Source organism: Natator depressus, chromosome 10, assembly GCF_965152275.1.
Source record: "Natator depressus isolate rNatDep1 chromosome 10, rNatDep2.hap1, whole genome shotgun sequence".
Lineage (NCBI taxonomy): Eukaryota > Metazoa > Chordata > Testudines > Cheloniidae > Natator > Natator depressus.
Genome location: NC_134243.1, coordinates 62,151,857 through 62,169,553, shown reverse-complemented (window position 1 = coordinate 62,169,553; position 17,697 = coordinate 62,151,857). Strand labels below are relative to the sequence as shown.

At 40.0% G+C, this 17,697-nt stretch overlaps 1 protein-coding gene across 2 annotated transcripts in view; it reads left to right on the top strand.

Annotated features, from left to right (window-relative positions):
- Positions 1 to 5,343: 5,343 nt before the first annotated feature.
- CYP19A1 (cytochrome P450 family 19 subfamily A member 1) overlaps positions 5,344 to 17,697 on the top strand; it is a 37,413-nt gene continuing 25,059 nt past the window's right edge. Inside the window, exon 1 of one of the 2 annotated variants that reach the window (XM_074964773.1) lies at positions 5,344 to 5,505. The gene's annotated coding sequence lies outside the window, so the exon portion shown is untranslated. The remainder of the gene's footprint in view (positions 5,506 to 17,697) is intronic. The other variant, XM_074964774.1, reaches the window with a different exon arrangement.

Genomic DNA, 17,697 nt, shown 5'->3' with positions numbered 1-17,697 from the left:
CCTGCTGAGCCAGCACAGAGCAAGGATCCCCCCTCCCAGCAAGAACAGCTGAAGCTTGGGAGCACAGAGCGGTCCCCTCCCCCAGGGACCCACCCAGCCCTACCTGCCTGGTACTGGTACCCACAGCAGAGAGGACGTGTTTCCTTGCGGGGCCAGGGCAGCCACTGAATTCCTCAGCCTGCCGCTTCTGCAGAGAGGGCCCTGTGGACCGCCCGAGCAATTTAAAAGGGCCTGGGGTTCCCAGACACCAGACCCTTTTAAATCGCCCTGGCCCCTGGGCAATTGCCCCCTTTGCCCCTCACAGTATAAGGAACATAGTTCTACCCTTATTTTTCGAAGCTGGTTTATAGCTGTAATGATATTCTGCATTTATGTGCTCACTTCTTTCCAAGAATCTGAAGCAGAAAGCCTGCCAGACAGGCAGTAGGGGCACTAACTGACAAATGTGTTAAAGGAGAACTCAAGGAAGACAAGGCCATTGCAGAGAAGCTAAATGAATTCTTTGTATCAGTCTTCACTGTAGGGGATGTGGGAGAGATGCCCAAAAAGATAGCTCTGATGTAGGTAACAGATCTGAAGTACTGTACCACACTGATATGCCAATAGCAAAGGTTTTAGAACAAATTGATAAATGAAACAGTAATAAGTCCCCAGCACCCAGATGATATTCACCAAGAGTTCTGAAAGGAACTCAAATAAGAAATTGCAGAACTACTAACTGTAGTATGTAACTGTTGCGGAAACAAGCCTCTGTACCAGATGACTGTAAAGTAGCTAATAGACTGCTAGGTTTTAAAAAGGACTCCAGGGGTAATCCTGGCAATTTCAGGGCAGTGAACCTATATTCAGTACCGGGCAAGCTGGTAGAAGCTGTAGTACTGTCATGCCTCACCAGTCAATTAAAATTCTTTGCAGGTGTCAACAAGCAATTGGATAAGGGTAATCCAGTGTACCTGGATTTTCAAAAAGCCTTTGACAGGGTCCCTCAGCAAACACTCTTAAGGAAACTGAGTGGTCATGGAATAACAGGGAAGGTCCTCTTATGGATCAGTAACTGGTTAAAAGATAGGAAGCAAAGGGTAGGAATAAATGATCAGCTTTCACAAGGGAGAAAAAGTAAAACAGCAGGGTCCTCCACGGATATGTACTGGTATCGGTGGTGTTCAACATGCAGTAAAACCACTGAGTTACAAACACTTCGGGAACGGAGGTTGTTCGTAACTCTGAAATGTTCATAACTCTGAACAAAATGTTATGGCTGTTCTTTCAAAAGTTAACAACTGAACATTGACTTAGTACAGCTTTGAAACTTTACTATGCAGAAGAAAAATGCTTCCCTCCCTTTTTTTTTTTTTAGTAGTTTACATTTAATGCAGTACTGCACTGTATTTGTGTGGGGTTTTTTGTTTTGTTTTGTTTTTCTGGGGATCTCTGGTGTTGCCTAATTGCACACTTCCAGTTGCAAATGAGGTGTGTGGTTGACTGGTCACTTCATAACTCTGGTGTTCGTAACTCTGAGGTTCTACTGTATTCATTAATGATCTGGAAAATGGAGCAACCAGTAAAGTGGCATGAACAGTAAAGTGGTAAAGTATGCAGATGATAACTACAGGTACCTTGAATAATTTTGTAAGTCCAAAGCTGACTGCGAAAGAGTTACAAGGGGGATCTCACTAAACTGAGTGACTGAGCAACAAAATGGCAGAAGATATTCAACACTGATAAGTGCAAAGTAATGCACATTGGAAAAAAATAATACCAACTACACAAATATGATGGATTCAAAATTAGCTGTTACCATTTAACAAAGAGATCTTGGAATCACCATGGATAGTTCTCTGAAAATTTCCACTTATTGCACAGCAGCGATCAAAAAGGCTAATAGAATGTTAGGAACTATAAGGAAAGGGATAGAAAATAAGACAGAAAATATCATAATATCACTATATAAACCATGGTAATCCCATATTTTGAATAATGTGTCCAGTTCTGGTTGCCCCTTCTCTGAAAAGATATAGTAGAACTGGAAAACGTTTGCAGAAGGGCAACTAATAAGATCAAGGTTACAAAACATCTTCCATACAAGGAGAGATTAAAAAGATTAGGGCTGTTCATCTTAGAAAAGAAATTACAAATGGGGGGATATGATGGAGGTTTATAAAATCATGAATGGTATGGAAAAAAAATGAATAGAGAAGCGTTATTGACCCTTTCCCCAAAATACAAATACCAGGGGTCATCTGATGAAATTAATAGGCAGCAGGTTTAATACAAAGAAGATGAAGTACTTTTTCACCCAGAGCATAATTAACCTGTGGAATTTATTGCCTTGGGATGTTGTGATGGCCAAACATATAACTGAATTAAAAAAAATAGATAAATTCATGGAGGATAGGTCTATCAACGGCTATTAGCCAAGGTGGTCAGGGACTCAACTTCTTGCTCGGGGCGACCCTAAGCTTCCAACTGCCAGACACTGGGAGAGGAAGACAGTTGTGTTACTCTAACTGTCCTGTTCTACACACTCCCCCTGAAGCTCTGGTACTTGCTGCTGCCAGAGACAGGATACTGAGCTAGATGGACCATCAGTTTGACCAATATTGCAGTTCTTACGTTCTGAAAGAGCATTATAAAGACGGATACATTTTCATATCTTCCTAGATGGATAAAACTAGGTGGAGAAAGTTTAAGGGCTGCAGTTTCAAAACTGGCCTTACTTTGGGTGTCACCATTTTTAGGTACCCAATCTACGATGTGGCACTCTTGCCCTTCATTGATTCAACTGGAGACACCCAGCACGTCTGAAAAAAATAGGCTCTACTGGCTTGATTTTCAGAGGTTTTGAACACTAGAAGCTCCCATTGAGGAATAAATTGGCCCATTGTATGTAATAACATAGTAGGACTGAAAGGGACCTCAAGAGGTCTTCTAGTCCAGTCCCCTGCACTCAAGGCAGGACTAAGTATTATCTAGACCATCCCTGACAGGTGTTTGTCTAATCTGCTCTAAATTAATCTGGAGAGATTATAGGTAAACTGGCTGAAAGCCCAAGTCATGTGAGGCAACAGTGCCTGCTGGAAGAAAATATTAGGCAACAAACATAGAAAGAAAATATGCACGTTGCCAAATTGCCATGTGCATGTGACAACATTATTTCATACCACCTAACCGAAAACAGGCCCACCTTCCTCCCAGTTCTTTGATTTGAATATGAAACTTATTTATTACGTTTTGCCAGTCTCAGTATACCACTGTACTGATGACGTATTCAAGTATGTTTCCACCGTCGCCTGTCTCTGGACTTTTTAACTCCCCTCTATTCCTCTCTGAATGTATGTGTGATAATTTTAGGTTGAAATGTCAACCTCTAACGCACACAAAAATTGCATGCCTCTCCCTGGAGACTTTACTTACCCTCTACCTTACCCCAGGGATAGGGGAACTACCTATTACAGTCTTGACTCAACAGAAATACTTGTCTACTTTTTACTGCTTCAGCGCTTTTCTACCTGGTACCTAGCAGCCCCACTCCCCAACTCACCTACCTCCTGCTGCCCAGGGGCTTCTCTTCTGCCTGGATCCAACTTCCCCATATTCACCCTCCCCTGCTTCCCACTGCCCCAGGACCCTCTCTGTTATAGGGCCACGCATGAAGAGAGGGCTCACTAGCAGGGCAGCTCTAGGTCCTCAGCCCTGAAGCTCTCTCACACTGCTCTGAACCTCGTGAGTTCGAAGGAACTTCTTGTATCATCACAACAGCTGCCCCCTGAAGACACCAAAATCCCACCACTCATGATCAGCTCATGAGAGCTGGCAACACTATTTCCTGTGGCTGTTTGGTGGTGACTCCCCTTACCCACCATTACCCCTAGGCTGGGGGAGCTGCCATTTTATTCCCTCCATATCCCACCCTCATAACTGTCCTCTGCATTCCCCTCAGCCTCCCATCTTCTGCACCCCCCCAACCCCTCCCTTGCTCCCTTATTTCCCTGTACTCCCCCAGCCTCCTTCCTAGCCTTCAGCCTCCCCTGCCCCCCATAGCCCCCTGCAACTCCTAACTCTGATTCCTGCTTCCACGTCCCAACAGCCTCCCTCCTTCCTCAGCCTCTCCTTGTTCCCACGTCCCCCTCCACCCCCTAAATCTGTCTTCTGCTCCCCCCACTGTCTGCTCCCCCTCACTCTTCCACCTTTCATAGTGTCTCTGCTGCTCATCAAGTCCCTGTGTGTTGTCTAGATCCCTGAACCATAGCGGGGCAGCCTCTGTGCCTGTGGGCACAGCTTCAATCTTACTGAAAACAGTGAGAGGTGGCATCCAACTTTATTAAGGGCAGCCTCGCTTCTACATGGAGATAGAATATAGGGCAATGGCTGCCACCTTGCTGGCTACATTCCCTTGTCAGTAATAAGGAAAACCGGTGAGTTGAAAATGGCTCACAGCAAAGATTGGGCAGTCACAGAGCACAAATCCCAGTGATGATTGAACCTGGTGATATTCTGAACAAAAAGAATCATCCTTGTAGTTGTTTCCATCATTCACACTGACTATACAGACATTCTAGGCTTCATAATGACACGCCACACAGAGTGACAATCCTGGAGTCTTCCTCTATAGATTACTGGCAGAGGCAATTAATTGACTAAAGATTTGCCGTTCACATAAAGCCTCAGTAGAAGTTGTGAGGGTGACCTCTATGTTGGATATGAGAATAATTAATTGATGTAGGTATATTATCCTCAGGTATCATTATTAATCTTGCCCTTTAACAAAGCTGCAAATCTTTTTCCAAAGCAAAGTGGGCATTCTGTGTGTCTTGTAGCAACATCTTAAACAAATGCAAAATAACTCATTTGTACTTCCATAGGGTAAATTAGAGTTACAAAGGTGGCCAAAACTATACAAGTAACTAGGAGCACTATAAAACAGAAGTTTAAAGAAACAAGCAGTGTATATGCAATTCCTCAAAAGAATCATTATGACTGTAAACTGTATGTGTCGTTATGTGTACTGTATCTGTATACAGTCAGAAAGTCACACAAGATAGATCTTTAAAAGACCCATTAGTCATGCAGCTGCCATTTCAGGATTGTTCCATACAACACATTTTATATTGTTTTGTCCATTCCAGTTTTAAATAGCCAAAGTACTGCAGCTTCCATTTCTTCGCATTTATGCTGGAAATTATTTGATTGCTTAATACATCTCAGTGTAAGGAAGCTTTGTTTCTAAAAGTCTCCTGTTTTCAAGGAATTAACGTTATCCCATTATTCCTCACTATGCTATCCGTTTTAACACCCTTCCTTCCCCAACCTATTGCAAAACACACACAAAAACCAAAAAACCTTCATCTCTAAGCAACTGATCTCTTAGCAACAAGAAGCACCTTCATAAGAGATGCCACACAGAGTGGTCATCAGAAAACCTGTTCTGATCTTTAAAAGGAGCACACCCGATAACACAGGTAGCTCTCATCAGGAACTGAACGAAGTAATAACAAAAGGACACAGGTAACTTATTTAGCATTCATATTTTAGCATTTTTTCTTTAAAAATTAAGCTAGAATAACTGTGAAAGAGACATAGATTCTATTTGATTAATTTTAGAGTTGTTTCGATCTTACTTTACTCTGGCTAACTTTCTGTAAATGATATAATGTCTGAATAGCTCTTTACATGTTTTCTGACTTACAGCATAAAGCATTCTTACTCAAACACGTCTTGCAATTTAAAACAAAATTAGAGAAACTCATTTTGTAAGTATTTATTATGGGATGTTTCACTTTTTTTTCAAAAAAGGAGCACATTTTGGCAGAACTATTGCAGTAATGAAATTGTTCGTTTCATTCAACTTTTCAAACCATTTAGACAGTATGAAAAGTATTTAATTACAAACTTCTTGCATTTTTGGTGCAAATTCCATGGGCAAGAAATATGCTCGCTGTCTAATGTTTTAGTACCTTCTGGGTTCCTTCTACTTAGAATAACCTTTTCTCTGTCCATATGCACTGCTCGAGAGAAAGATTTGCTCCATAACTAGATATGGGAGAGAATGGATATTGTCAACTGTTAGCTGGATTCTCAAAGTAAAGCTAAGCAGAAAATGACTGGAATTGGGCAAACTATGGTTTCCAAGTAACACAGCCATAGCAGGGAGAAATCAACTGTCAGAATTATGAAAATGGAGGTGAAAAAGAAGGCATTGGGTAGAACACTACACATCTATAACTGATCTGGAGAGTTGGTTAATTGTCTCATGGCCACTGGTGTTTTCTGTGGTAAGGATCTGTCTTTACTTAAACTACTAGAATTTCTTCCTTGTCCACTTCTGATACATACAGTTGTTTGAATAGAAAATTATGTCTGGAAAAACTGTATTCTAAATGAGTTTTGTTATTTCCTTTTCCAAACCAAAGTTGTTTTTGCTTTTCTAAATTTTATTAACATACTCATTGGAATATATGCAGCGGTTTTCATATCCTAGGTAACATTTGGTGAGGTTACAGACATTAAAGGCAATATGTGAAAAGTGATGCCACTTAATAAAATAGCTCCCTCTATCTCTAAAAGTCGTATCTGTTTACCAGCGAAAACAGGTTTCTACTACGACTATTAGCATTACCATGGTAGACATATAATCATGACAAAGAGATCTGGATTCTGTTCTCTCTATATATGATAAACTAAATTGTCTGCTCAGTTATAATTGCATAATCTATATTGCTAGTGGTGATGTAAGAGGCAAAAAGAACACAGCTGGATTTTCAGATAACAGGTAGAGTTTGCAGGGCTGCTAGCAGTTAAGAAAAACAGCTGTTGACGTGTAAACTGAGCACATTTGATATAGAAATTAGAGATAAATGCTGACCATCCATTCTCCACTAATCTTCCTGTCACTTTTGAAGGTATAATTGCACTTTAAGTTGTCCTAAAAGTTTCTTTTGGACAAGACATGGGAATAATATGGTTTATAAGACTCTCAAACCAGGAATAAAAAAAAAACTTGAAAGTGTCCCTACAAATTAGATCATTAGATCATTGTTAGTATATATGTTTGAATCTGCTTTGTTAGTATATATGTCTCAATCTGATGGCTAGCATGAACTGATATACTCTCATTCTGCATCATCCAGTGTTTTCCATTAAAAGGTACAATGCAAAAATCATCATCTAGCTTCTATTGGGGATGCCACTTTTCATGAACACTACTTTGGTCTCTAAGCAACAAAAAGTCCTATTGTAAAAGCGACACAATTGGCAAGGTATTTTTCAAATCATACATCAGAATGTAATTAAAATCTCAGAAAGGGCCATTGTCCAAATTCTAATTTCAGAACCTTCTTATTTTTTGTGGAAATTGTAATTTAATCAATCACAGATCATTGTGGAAATGAAGAGCCCTATTGTGCACTGGGACACCATGTAGTGAACCTTCCCTTGTATTTTGATCTAAGGTAAATAACAGCTCCCAAGGTACCACAGTGATTGGCATGAAAGAAAGGTGGATGCAATACTCGCTATGAAGTTACCCAAAGCAGGTGTGTTTTCTAGTCTCGTTTACTATGGGCAACTAACATCACTCTATAACTGGGCAGGTCTATTAATTCACTAGGGCAAAATTTGCAGAAGTTACTAGTGATTTTGTGTGCCTCAGTTTTTGAGTGCCCAACTTGGGTCCTGATTTTCAGAAACCACTGAGCAACCACGCTGTGAAAAATGAAGTTGGCCACCCAAGAACTGAGGCATCCAAAATCACTGGTGACTTTTGAAAGTCTTGGCTTAAGTTCATACTGGTGTAACACTGAGTCTGCCATTTCACAGCCCCACAACTAAACAAGGCATCCACATGGCCTTGGTCATATTAGAGACACTGTCCTCTAGGTCACAGTGATTGTGTTGTAATGTTAAGAGATTCTATTATCCTGTTGCATCGTCCGAAAAGATATTTGGGACCATTTTAATACCTTGCAGGGTACAGGACTGCCCTGTCAAAATGAGACTGCTCTTTCAGGGGGTGGGGAAGGGATGAGTGGCAATTTGCACAGTATTCCAGCAGAGAACCCACTAAAAGCATCATGACAAAATTTCCTTGAAATAATATAGCAACAGAGCAGTCTGCAAAAATATGCCTGTTCTGGAGAAATCATTGCATAGGTTTGTACCCGTCCAAAAGACAGAATATATATCAACTAGGGTACATGAAACATTGCATGTAGGACTCTCCTTCAAAGGGGTACTGTGAGGATAAATATATTAAAGATTGTGAGGTGCTCAGATACTACAGAAAGGGGTCACATAAATGCGTTAGATAAACCTGTATTACCTAAGCAAATATTTTATACACATAAAAAATTATAAGAATTACGAGGAAGGAGGGAGCATTGCTGTGTTTGGGGACATGGATTAATGGGCATATGGTGACCAACTATGACCAAAGATGCATAATAACTACATACACTAAATAGAGCAGGGTAGCGTGCTGAAGCTCTGTCAGGTAAGCCTGAAGGAGGGGTGCTGCTAGGCTAGGGATGCACCCAAACAGAGATTACAATTATCCCCCCTATGAGGGCAGTTTTCTTGTTCTTTATTAGTCACGTTTGTAACCTGAAGGTCTTATTGGCATTTCCATAATCTGCCAAGAAGCCAGGTATAAGCAGTGGCCAAAAGTGGCCAACCTTTCCTCTTGGAAGTGGACCTCCTTGTAGACGATCCCCTGCTGTCACCCCAAGACTAGATTTTGGCAATGCTCTCAACATGGGGCTACACCATCAGACCATTTGGAAACTTCAGGTGGTACAGTGACCACATTACTCCAATACTCTAATCTGTACTGGCCTCCAGTTAGTTTCTGGATGCATTTAGAGGTGTGGGTTTTGATCTTTAAGGAGCTTGAGGACTCTGTGTGACACGGATGCAGCAATAGCTGAAGCAGCTTTGCTGATCACAAACAGCCATTTGGTATAAACAGGGAAAGGATGGCAGCAGCACATTTTCCCCAAGAGGTCCCCAGTTATGGAACTCTCTCCTCGCTCCTACCCCGTTCCTCTATCAGAGGCCTAATGTGCTGCTCTCCAGGTCAGATTGCAATGCGTAGCCAATTTCTCAGATTTTCACTGACACAGGAACAGAGGGTGTGATTGTGAAGACTGGGGTTGAAGGTTTCATTTTCCTGTGGGGTATTTCTTTTTTCTGTGTTGATCCAGGAATATATTCGTATAATTACTGTACTGGTACTGTACTGGTACTGTACAGAGTTTTAGATAGGCGCCATTCAGAAATCTAACTAAACAATGCACGTTTGATGTATAGCTACAAATCAACAAGATGCACCATCAAAGTAGCAATCCCAATGACCCAGGAACAACTGGTAACCTTTAATAGGCTACACATGGCCCCTGCAACCATCTGTGGAGACTAGGATGGGATACAATTGTGGATCTTGCTCTTCCCAGGCTGTAAGTAAAGCTTTATATTATTTCAGGTTTGATAATCAGTATCTTGTTTGATCATTAGTCACTGTGTAGAGGAGTTGTGCTAAGGTGTGCTATGGTAGAATTTGCCTGCAAAACATCTGTGTATTGTAGGTAGGCTTTTTATCTAGCTGTTCTTTGTGTGTGCAGACAATGCTCTTACTTTATGAACAATAAAATAACCATAACTGTTGAGTCAATGTCCAACTGTCAGACCAGCATGGCATGACCTTCTCTTCTCTTTCAGATTTGCAGTGTTCCCATACACACTAAAGTTGCAAAGATAGAAGAAGGAAAAGCTGAGGGGCAGCAGGCAAGCTGAAGTGGTGTACCAGGATACCAGAATGTGACTGAAATCTTGGAGATGGGGGAAATTGCATGGTGGAGAGTGAAGGAGGAGTTTGCAAAAAGACTGGAGGACACAGAAGTAGTGGGTCAAATTCTCTCCTGGAAGTGGAGAGAGTGTAGCCCGTTATTTTCCTTGTGCCGATTGTTTAGTCACAGTTTTCCACTCTGATTGTATTTCACAGGGTTTGTTTGTTTAACTTTTCCTTATGTTTCTAATGTTTATTGGTGTTTGATAGTAACCACTTATATTCAAATTCTTTTTTTCATAGATTTGAAATTTGCATGTGGTGGTGGAGCAATGACTAACAAGATATTTTGAATGCATACAGGTATTATAAATAAAATAAAATTAACAGATGGCTTTTGGTTTGTTCATGTATTTATTTCTATGGGTTTGGAAAGGTGCTTGTTTCTCCGTGTTTGTGGTGTATAGGTAGGGTACTAATAATAAACTTAATCATACAGTGAAATTAAGGCCAGATCTCTCATCTTCTGTTTTCTAGATATCCTCTGAAAAAAAGATTTACTACTAATAGTGCTGTATGGGGTGCATATTTATGAGGCTGTGAATAGGAATTCTTTGACTCTATTGCTTCAGCTGGTGAAATATTTTTAATAAACTTCTATTGTTCACCTATAATTCTCTGCATGCATGAGCAATAGGACTTTTTAAAATATCCAGTATAATGAAAATGAACATACTTCCCAATCCACCACTCAGAAATGGCCTGAGTTAATTGAGAAGACTGGTTGACTACTTGGAAGGTCAACAAACTTGAGGACCAATGGGGGGTGGGAGGGAAGTGACTTCATTGGAAAAGCCTAACCCCTACCCTTTGATTTCTAAAGGGATTGTTAGCTCAAACATGATACTAATTATTATGATCAAAATCTTGCAGGGCACTGCAGCTCAAAACTAGCATTGTTAATATCATGCAGAGGGAAATCGGAAGCCAGCACAGTCTCTGGGACATGGATATAATGCATTCCCTGAATGACAAGTGGCAACTGCATTTTGCATTAAAGTTTCTGAATGGTCTTCTGGTGTAACCCAATGTACATGACAGTAATCAAAACAGGAGATGACAAAAGCATGGATAATAATGGCAAGGTAACAACCACCCTGCTACGCAAAGATGGAAAATATATTCTTATCTACAGCTTTTATCTGGACAATAAAAGAGCCAAGAATCCAATAAGACTCCTACGTTACCTGTGTCACAAAAGGGTGGATCCACTCGACTGAAAGGGCACATTTCCTTTTGGTTTGGTTGTCCCCCCATCCCAACATCACCCCACTCTTATTAATTAACTAACTAGTTCAGCATGGTGCCCCAATCTTAGTCCGACACTCAAAGGTAAGTGATCAAATGAAAAACATGTCACCATGAGGGACAGTACCGAAACCCAAACTGCCTCCCTATCTCCAGCACCACCTTCTAGTATTCTTTGAACAGAAGTGACAACAGATCCTTGCTTGTCCCAATATGGCTCTCTGGGTCCTAAGAAAAGAGAGAATAGACCCATTCACATGCAATTCTCTCTCTCTGCCAGGATTGACAGACATAGTGGTTGATTATAATACTGGATTGGGATTTAGGAGACCTGGGGTCAATTGCTACGTATGCCACAGACTTCCTGTGTGACCTTGGTCGAGTCACTTAAACCTACCCTGTGTGTCTGCTCCTCATCTGTAAAGTGGGGATAATCTTTGTCTCTCTTTACAGTTTCTTCAAGGCAGGGGTTGTCTCTTGTTAGGTCTTTGTGCAGTATTTGGCACAATGGGACCCTGATCTCAACTAGGACCTCTAGGTTCTACTGTCTATGCTGACGCATACCCCCACATTCTCATACCTCACCTGCCCCAAAACACAATAAATTGCCAAACTCCTCCCCCTTTCATCATTAAACAAGAGTAGTGCTGAATTCCTCTCAGACTGCAAAGAGGTTCAGTATAAAGTCCCCCGCTCCATCTCAGCCCCTCAATGAAGACCCTGCTGTCTTGGTTACTTCACCCACTTTGCCTCTACTCCCTCCAAAAATCTTTTCAAAGAAAAAAAGAAAGTTTAAAGGAATTGTTGGGGGGACTTTGGTTGAGCTCATACTCTGCCAAATACTGCAGGATTAACTACAAGACACCAAACCTGCAACATCTTTAAGATGTTGGAATATAACCTAATGATTTTATGTAAAATTGATTAAAAAGTCAGATCTATGTGACTGACCTAGTTTTAGATGTGCTGACTATAGCTCTAGAAACCATTGGGGAAGAGTTAACTGTAGGCATTGGGTATTAATTATGGTTAAATGTGCAGATTAGGGAATTGTGTTTCTTTTTCTAATCTGGAATGAAGCTTTTTTTAAAAAAAAAACAAAACACTATATGGACCAAAATAAAAAAGTCTTTTTTCTGGTGTAGAAAAATGTAAACAAGTAACTCTTGGAAGGTAGCACTGCACATCCTATTACAAAATGCAAGAAAAGGCGGATAGCATCATTTATGGCAAGGTGTATGCTTTGTCATAATGGAGTCACTATTAAGCAAGTAAAAAGGGAAATAAGAAATCATGGAACTTCTGAAAACAAAAAAATATCAGGAAGGAGTGATAGGCAGATATCAGGTGCATGGTACATCGTGAAGGAACTCTTTTATTGCCATTCCTTCACATCTTGTAAGAATTACAGCATTAGAGAAAAACTATGCATATAGCACCAGAGGAATTTCTATGGCCATATTCAATATCCTTTTGCAATCAGAAGGGAAAAGCTACATGGCTTGATCCTGCAAGGTGCTGAGTACTTGACATCAATCTAGCAAAACACTTAAGCACATGCTTAAACTTTGAGCATCTGAAGAGTCCCACTGACTTCAGTGGGATTATTCATGTGCTTAGTTTACAGCATGATTGTTTTTCTGGTTTGGGATATAATGCTCAGCACCTGGCAAAATCATGCCCATAACGAGATAAATTATAATCATATTGTTCATATCAGAGCACTAATGCTGAAGGAGTTCTGCACAAGTCTTGCAGACAAACTATAATCTATATAAATACTTTCTTCAAGCTATGGATTTTATTGCCAGAAAAACACATCACAGCCTTATTATTAAAAAAAGCATGTTTAGAATAGTCATAGAGTTCACTGCAACTCTGTGGAACTTGTTGCTACAGCCGTCAAAAAAATCTTCTTTATGTGAATAGTCACATTCCTTATGAATATCCTGCACTGGAATATTATTGGTTGGAGTAAAACAGAATTGATTTGGAAACTTTTTATATGGGGATTGTCTACCCACTTCCCTTATTTATGAAATTAACTCCTTTTTTCCCCATCAAGGTGTACTTCATTTTCCCTGGTTCCTCTCCACTTTAGCTCTTTCTTTATATCACATTTAAGCAGCATCCACAGAATAAACATAACATAATTTTTTGGCCAGAGATGAACATGTAATGTGCAACACACAGCTTTTGGCAGGTGTCTACTCACAATTGGATGGCTGAGCCTTTGCTATTTGAATGAAACCTTCAACCTTAAACTAGCAATGAAAGCAGGCAATCGGTAAGATTTACCCCTAGAATAAGGAAAGTACTATACAATTAACACCTGAGGTCCCCTCACTTACACCAAGGTAAATCAGCAGTGAAGTCAGTGGAGTTACACTTTTGTAAAACCTGTGTACAGTTAAATAAACATATCCGAATTTGTTATCCCCAGCTATTCAGAGAAAATACTCTGACCTGAGCTAAGCCAGAGTCATTTGTGAGGATGATGTTACTCTGCAAAACTCTTGATGACTTATAATTTTAACTAGGTAGCTATACTTTCTCAAGGAGGCTTAAAACCTTTCCTGGAATAAAGGATGGAACGTTCCCCTCCCCTGAAGCATTGATTCGCTGTTAGGAGTGGAGGAAAATTCCTACAGGCAAGACTGACTCTGTAAAGAACCTTCTGGGATCAGTTAACCGCTCTCTCAATGAGGGATCATAAACTCCTCCATACTTAGTGTGCCACACTGAGCTCTGACCTCAGGCCTGTGCCATCACACATTCTGTGAGCCAGGTGAGAAGGATTATTGTTCCCTACTTTTATTTTAAAACTTATACAGTTACAACGTTGATAACCTGAGAGAAAAAAACAAAAATCATTAAAACCTGGACATTCTTATGCCTGACTGAAGCCCATCTAATCACTCACAGCAACATCTATTTTAAGGAATTCAGTTCAGTCTAGAAGTTTCCTAATATACTTGATTGCAGACCTTTTAGATTTATAATCTACAGCGACCTCTGGTGGCAAATACTTTAGCAGCAGTTGAAACTTGCAGTAAACACTCATAGCTCCACAATGATAGAAACATTCTATCTCACAAAACCCTCTCTCTTGAATAGAGATGGGCTTCCCCCCAGTATTTGACTTTTACTTTTTTTTTTTAAGGCTGTCTCCTAGTAAGGATACAGGCAAAGTGAATTAACATGTTTGATGCATTTTCTACTCAAAATAAAAATCAAGATGTGAAAGCAATAACCTCTCTCTCTCTCTCTTTTTTTTTTTTTGCTAATTTCACCATTGCTTCCCCTTTCACTTCACTGATTATTTGATCTACAATGTACCACATGCCTCCCTGAAAATATAAAATCTATTAATTTTCTCCTTAAAGTAAAGTAAAGTAAAGTAAAGTAAAGTAAAGACACAGTCCATTAGCAAGAATCTAACCAAATGCACAAATCAGCCTGTTTTATTCATGAAAGGAATAATACACACAAGGTACATTCCAGGAAGAAATTACCAGGAATAGCTAAGCCTCTGTCACTAATTCAGTTGTCATTCCTGGTTTTGTTCAGTTTCTAAGTCTTTTATCAAAAGATTCAAAGAATATATAATAGAAATTCAAGAAAATAAGAGTCTTTGCAGCAAGATCTATTATCTAGGCAAGTTTGTCTGTCAATAAACTCTTGTGCATCAGATCCATATTATTTCCTAGAATAACACTGAAGTGAGGCCACATATGGCTGTCATCAGAAGAGGAAGATACAGGAAGGAGTATAAGCAGTTTGGTAGGCAGGATGGCTCAGCTGAAGTGATTCTCTATGGATAAATATCGTCCCACTCTCTCCTCACAACAAACTTTTTTTTAAAGTAAATAGACATAAAAAATAGAAACCTGCAAATTTTGGCACTTAACACTCACTGAATCTAGGACCAACGTTTTTCTGTGCACGAGAGAATATATTTAAGAAACGTAAGTGAAATCTGTTCTCTTTATGAAAGAGTTTGAGGTCTGATTGTTATCTACACTGAGGGTATGTCTTCTCTGCAAAGTACAGGTGTGTTTTTAACTCAGGCTAGCTAACTTAGGTTAAAACAGCAGTGAAGACAAAACAACTTGGGTTTTAAGCAGATTAGCAGCTCAAATTCAACCCAAGGCGCTCTTATAAACTATAACTTAAGCTGTTAACCTGAGTTACCTCATTTTACTGCTATTTTAATCCAAGTTAGCTAACCTGAGTTAAGAACACACCTTTGTTGTTGTTGCTTTTTGTTTACAATGAAGACATACCCTAAGACTACTTTACACCACTCTGGTAGTATAAAGGGGGTCATAACTTTAAGGCAGAATAATGTTAAAAGGTCTCAGTGTAAATAAGAATTAGGCCAAGTATGTTTAAGTTACATTTATTCATAAACATTTACATTCAACAGGTTTTATTATCTAGCAATATAATGACTCATTGAAAAAGGGAAGTGAATGACAGTTAAAAGTAGAAAGTGGAGAGTCATGGCAAAAAGGCTGAATTACAAGAAATTAAACACATGAATGTGTTTGTATCAGTGTTGATTGATGGTTTGTAAGTTACACCTTTAAACACTGAAGCACATATTGTGAAGCATAACACTTAAAAGAAAGAAGCTGTAATTTTCCATTTTATTTCTCAAGCCACTCTGAAATAGATTATGTCTTAGTAGAGTAGAAAAATAACATCAATGCTCACCCATCCAAAATAAGTTAGTCCTCAGTGTAAAACTCAAACTAATGACAAGGTGTAACTGAGTTGTTTTTATGCCACCGCACAAAGGATCAGAGAGGTGCAATTTTTATTCTGACAGAAGAATAAGTGTTAAAATTTTAGCAGTAGTCTGACCTCAAACCCCCATAATCCTTGAATTTTGGAGGGGTTTGAAGTCTGCATCGATTTCTTGGTCTGAATTTTGCAGCTGGCCCATATCTTTACAATGGGACAAAATCCCAGCTGTGAACATGTTCAAAATCTAGGACTGCCTGGAAGATACTTTGGGGTTCAACTTTGCAAGATGTTGAGTACTTCCTGCTAGGTGCTCAGGACCCTCACATGGCATTTGAGCCTGCAGTTGAAATATTTGTATGTATGGGCCTTTGCACAGCTGTTATTCCATGCTGTAGCATCCAAATGTGCTGTCACTTATTTCTGTTTGCTGCCTTTATTGCCATGGATTACTAAAGACAGAGGCAAAGGATGAACCCACCACAAGACAAAGATAATGTCATGTTTTGCATTGCTAAGGGAATGTGGCATATTAATTATCACTGGCAGGTTAACAAAGAATCTGCAGTTCACTGGCTGCCAAAGGTCGGTAGGAGAGACCAGCAGCCCTTGAAAAGCAGGGTCGCAGAGTTTGAATTTGTAATGAATATATGGCTTATATATGGCTAAAATTTTGGCACTTCTGAAAAGAAACACCTTCATTTCCTCCATCTCTAATCCACACAGATGTGCTATTTTTGTTTTGGTACATACCACCATCTGGAGACTGTAGGCTCATGAAGTGATGTAGCAGGTGGAAAGGGATGGAGACTAGGTAAAAAATGGGAGGAACTCATCCATTTGTACACTATAAATTCAAGCATGCTTGCATCCAGATATTGTGGTAACACACATAAAGCACCCAAACTTGTTTCTAATTAATCTCTCAATTTCAAGTAAGAGTGCTAGGTGTTTCTATTTGTTTTTAGTTTGCAATAATGCACTACTGTCATTAATATAAATACCATTGCGCAGTGAAAACAATTGCATTTTTAAAAAATTTGTTTGTTCAATTACTAGCCACTTCCTCCATTCAAGTTTTTCAGATCCCACACAACTGCAGTCACAATAGCTGCATTTCACAAATTGTGATAGCTCCATTCTCTGCAACACACAAACCTCCAAAAGCCGACTGTCAACGGCTTCATTCGGGCTTGACACCCAGGAAGACCACTCTAAAAATGTACCTGCATTAAGCCTTGTTTTTCTCTTTATTCCCCACTCCTACCATCTCCTCCTCTTACCACTATCCATACTGCCCCTCACTTTGCCTATCCTTTGGCTCAGGTCACAAAAGTGACACAAGCCTAAACCTTCATCTGAGAGATAAGGTCCTCAACTGCATCATGTGCTGGACCAACTATCTGGAGTGAAAAAGTGAGCCCAGGGTAGGTCTCTTGTTTGGTAGCACACAGAACTGCCTCTAGGCTGTTGAGCTGGCCCCATATTTTGTTTTCTAAACAACAGATGTACTACAAGGAAACATTTAGATACTTGTTATCTCACTGTCTGGGTGGTGGCTGTGGGCAATGGTGTTTCTAGGACGTAGTATTTGGGGTAGCAGATAGGTTGGGGAAACATACATCTATGGATGAAGGAACTGAACAACGTCATTCTCCAATGCCAGAGACTTTTAACTTGAAAGTACAGTAACTCCTCATTTAAAGTCGTCCTGGTTAACACTGTTTTGTTATTAGGTTGCTGATCTATTACAGAATATCCTCGTTTAAAGACACACAATATTCCATTATAACGTTGTTTGGCTTGCCCCGCTCTGCCCACCTGGTGTTCCTGCTGGGGAATGGGGTTGGGGCAGAGGGGCT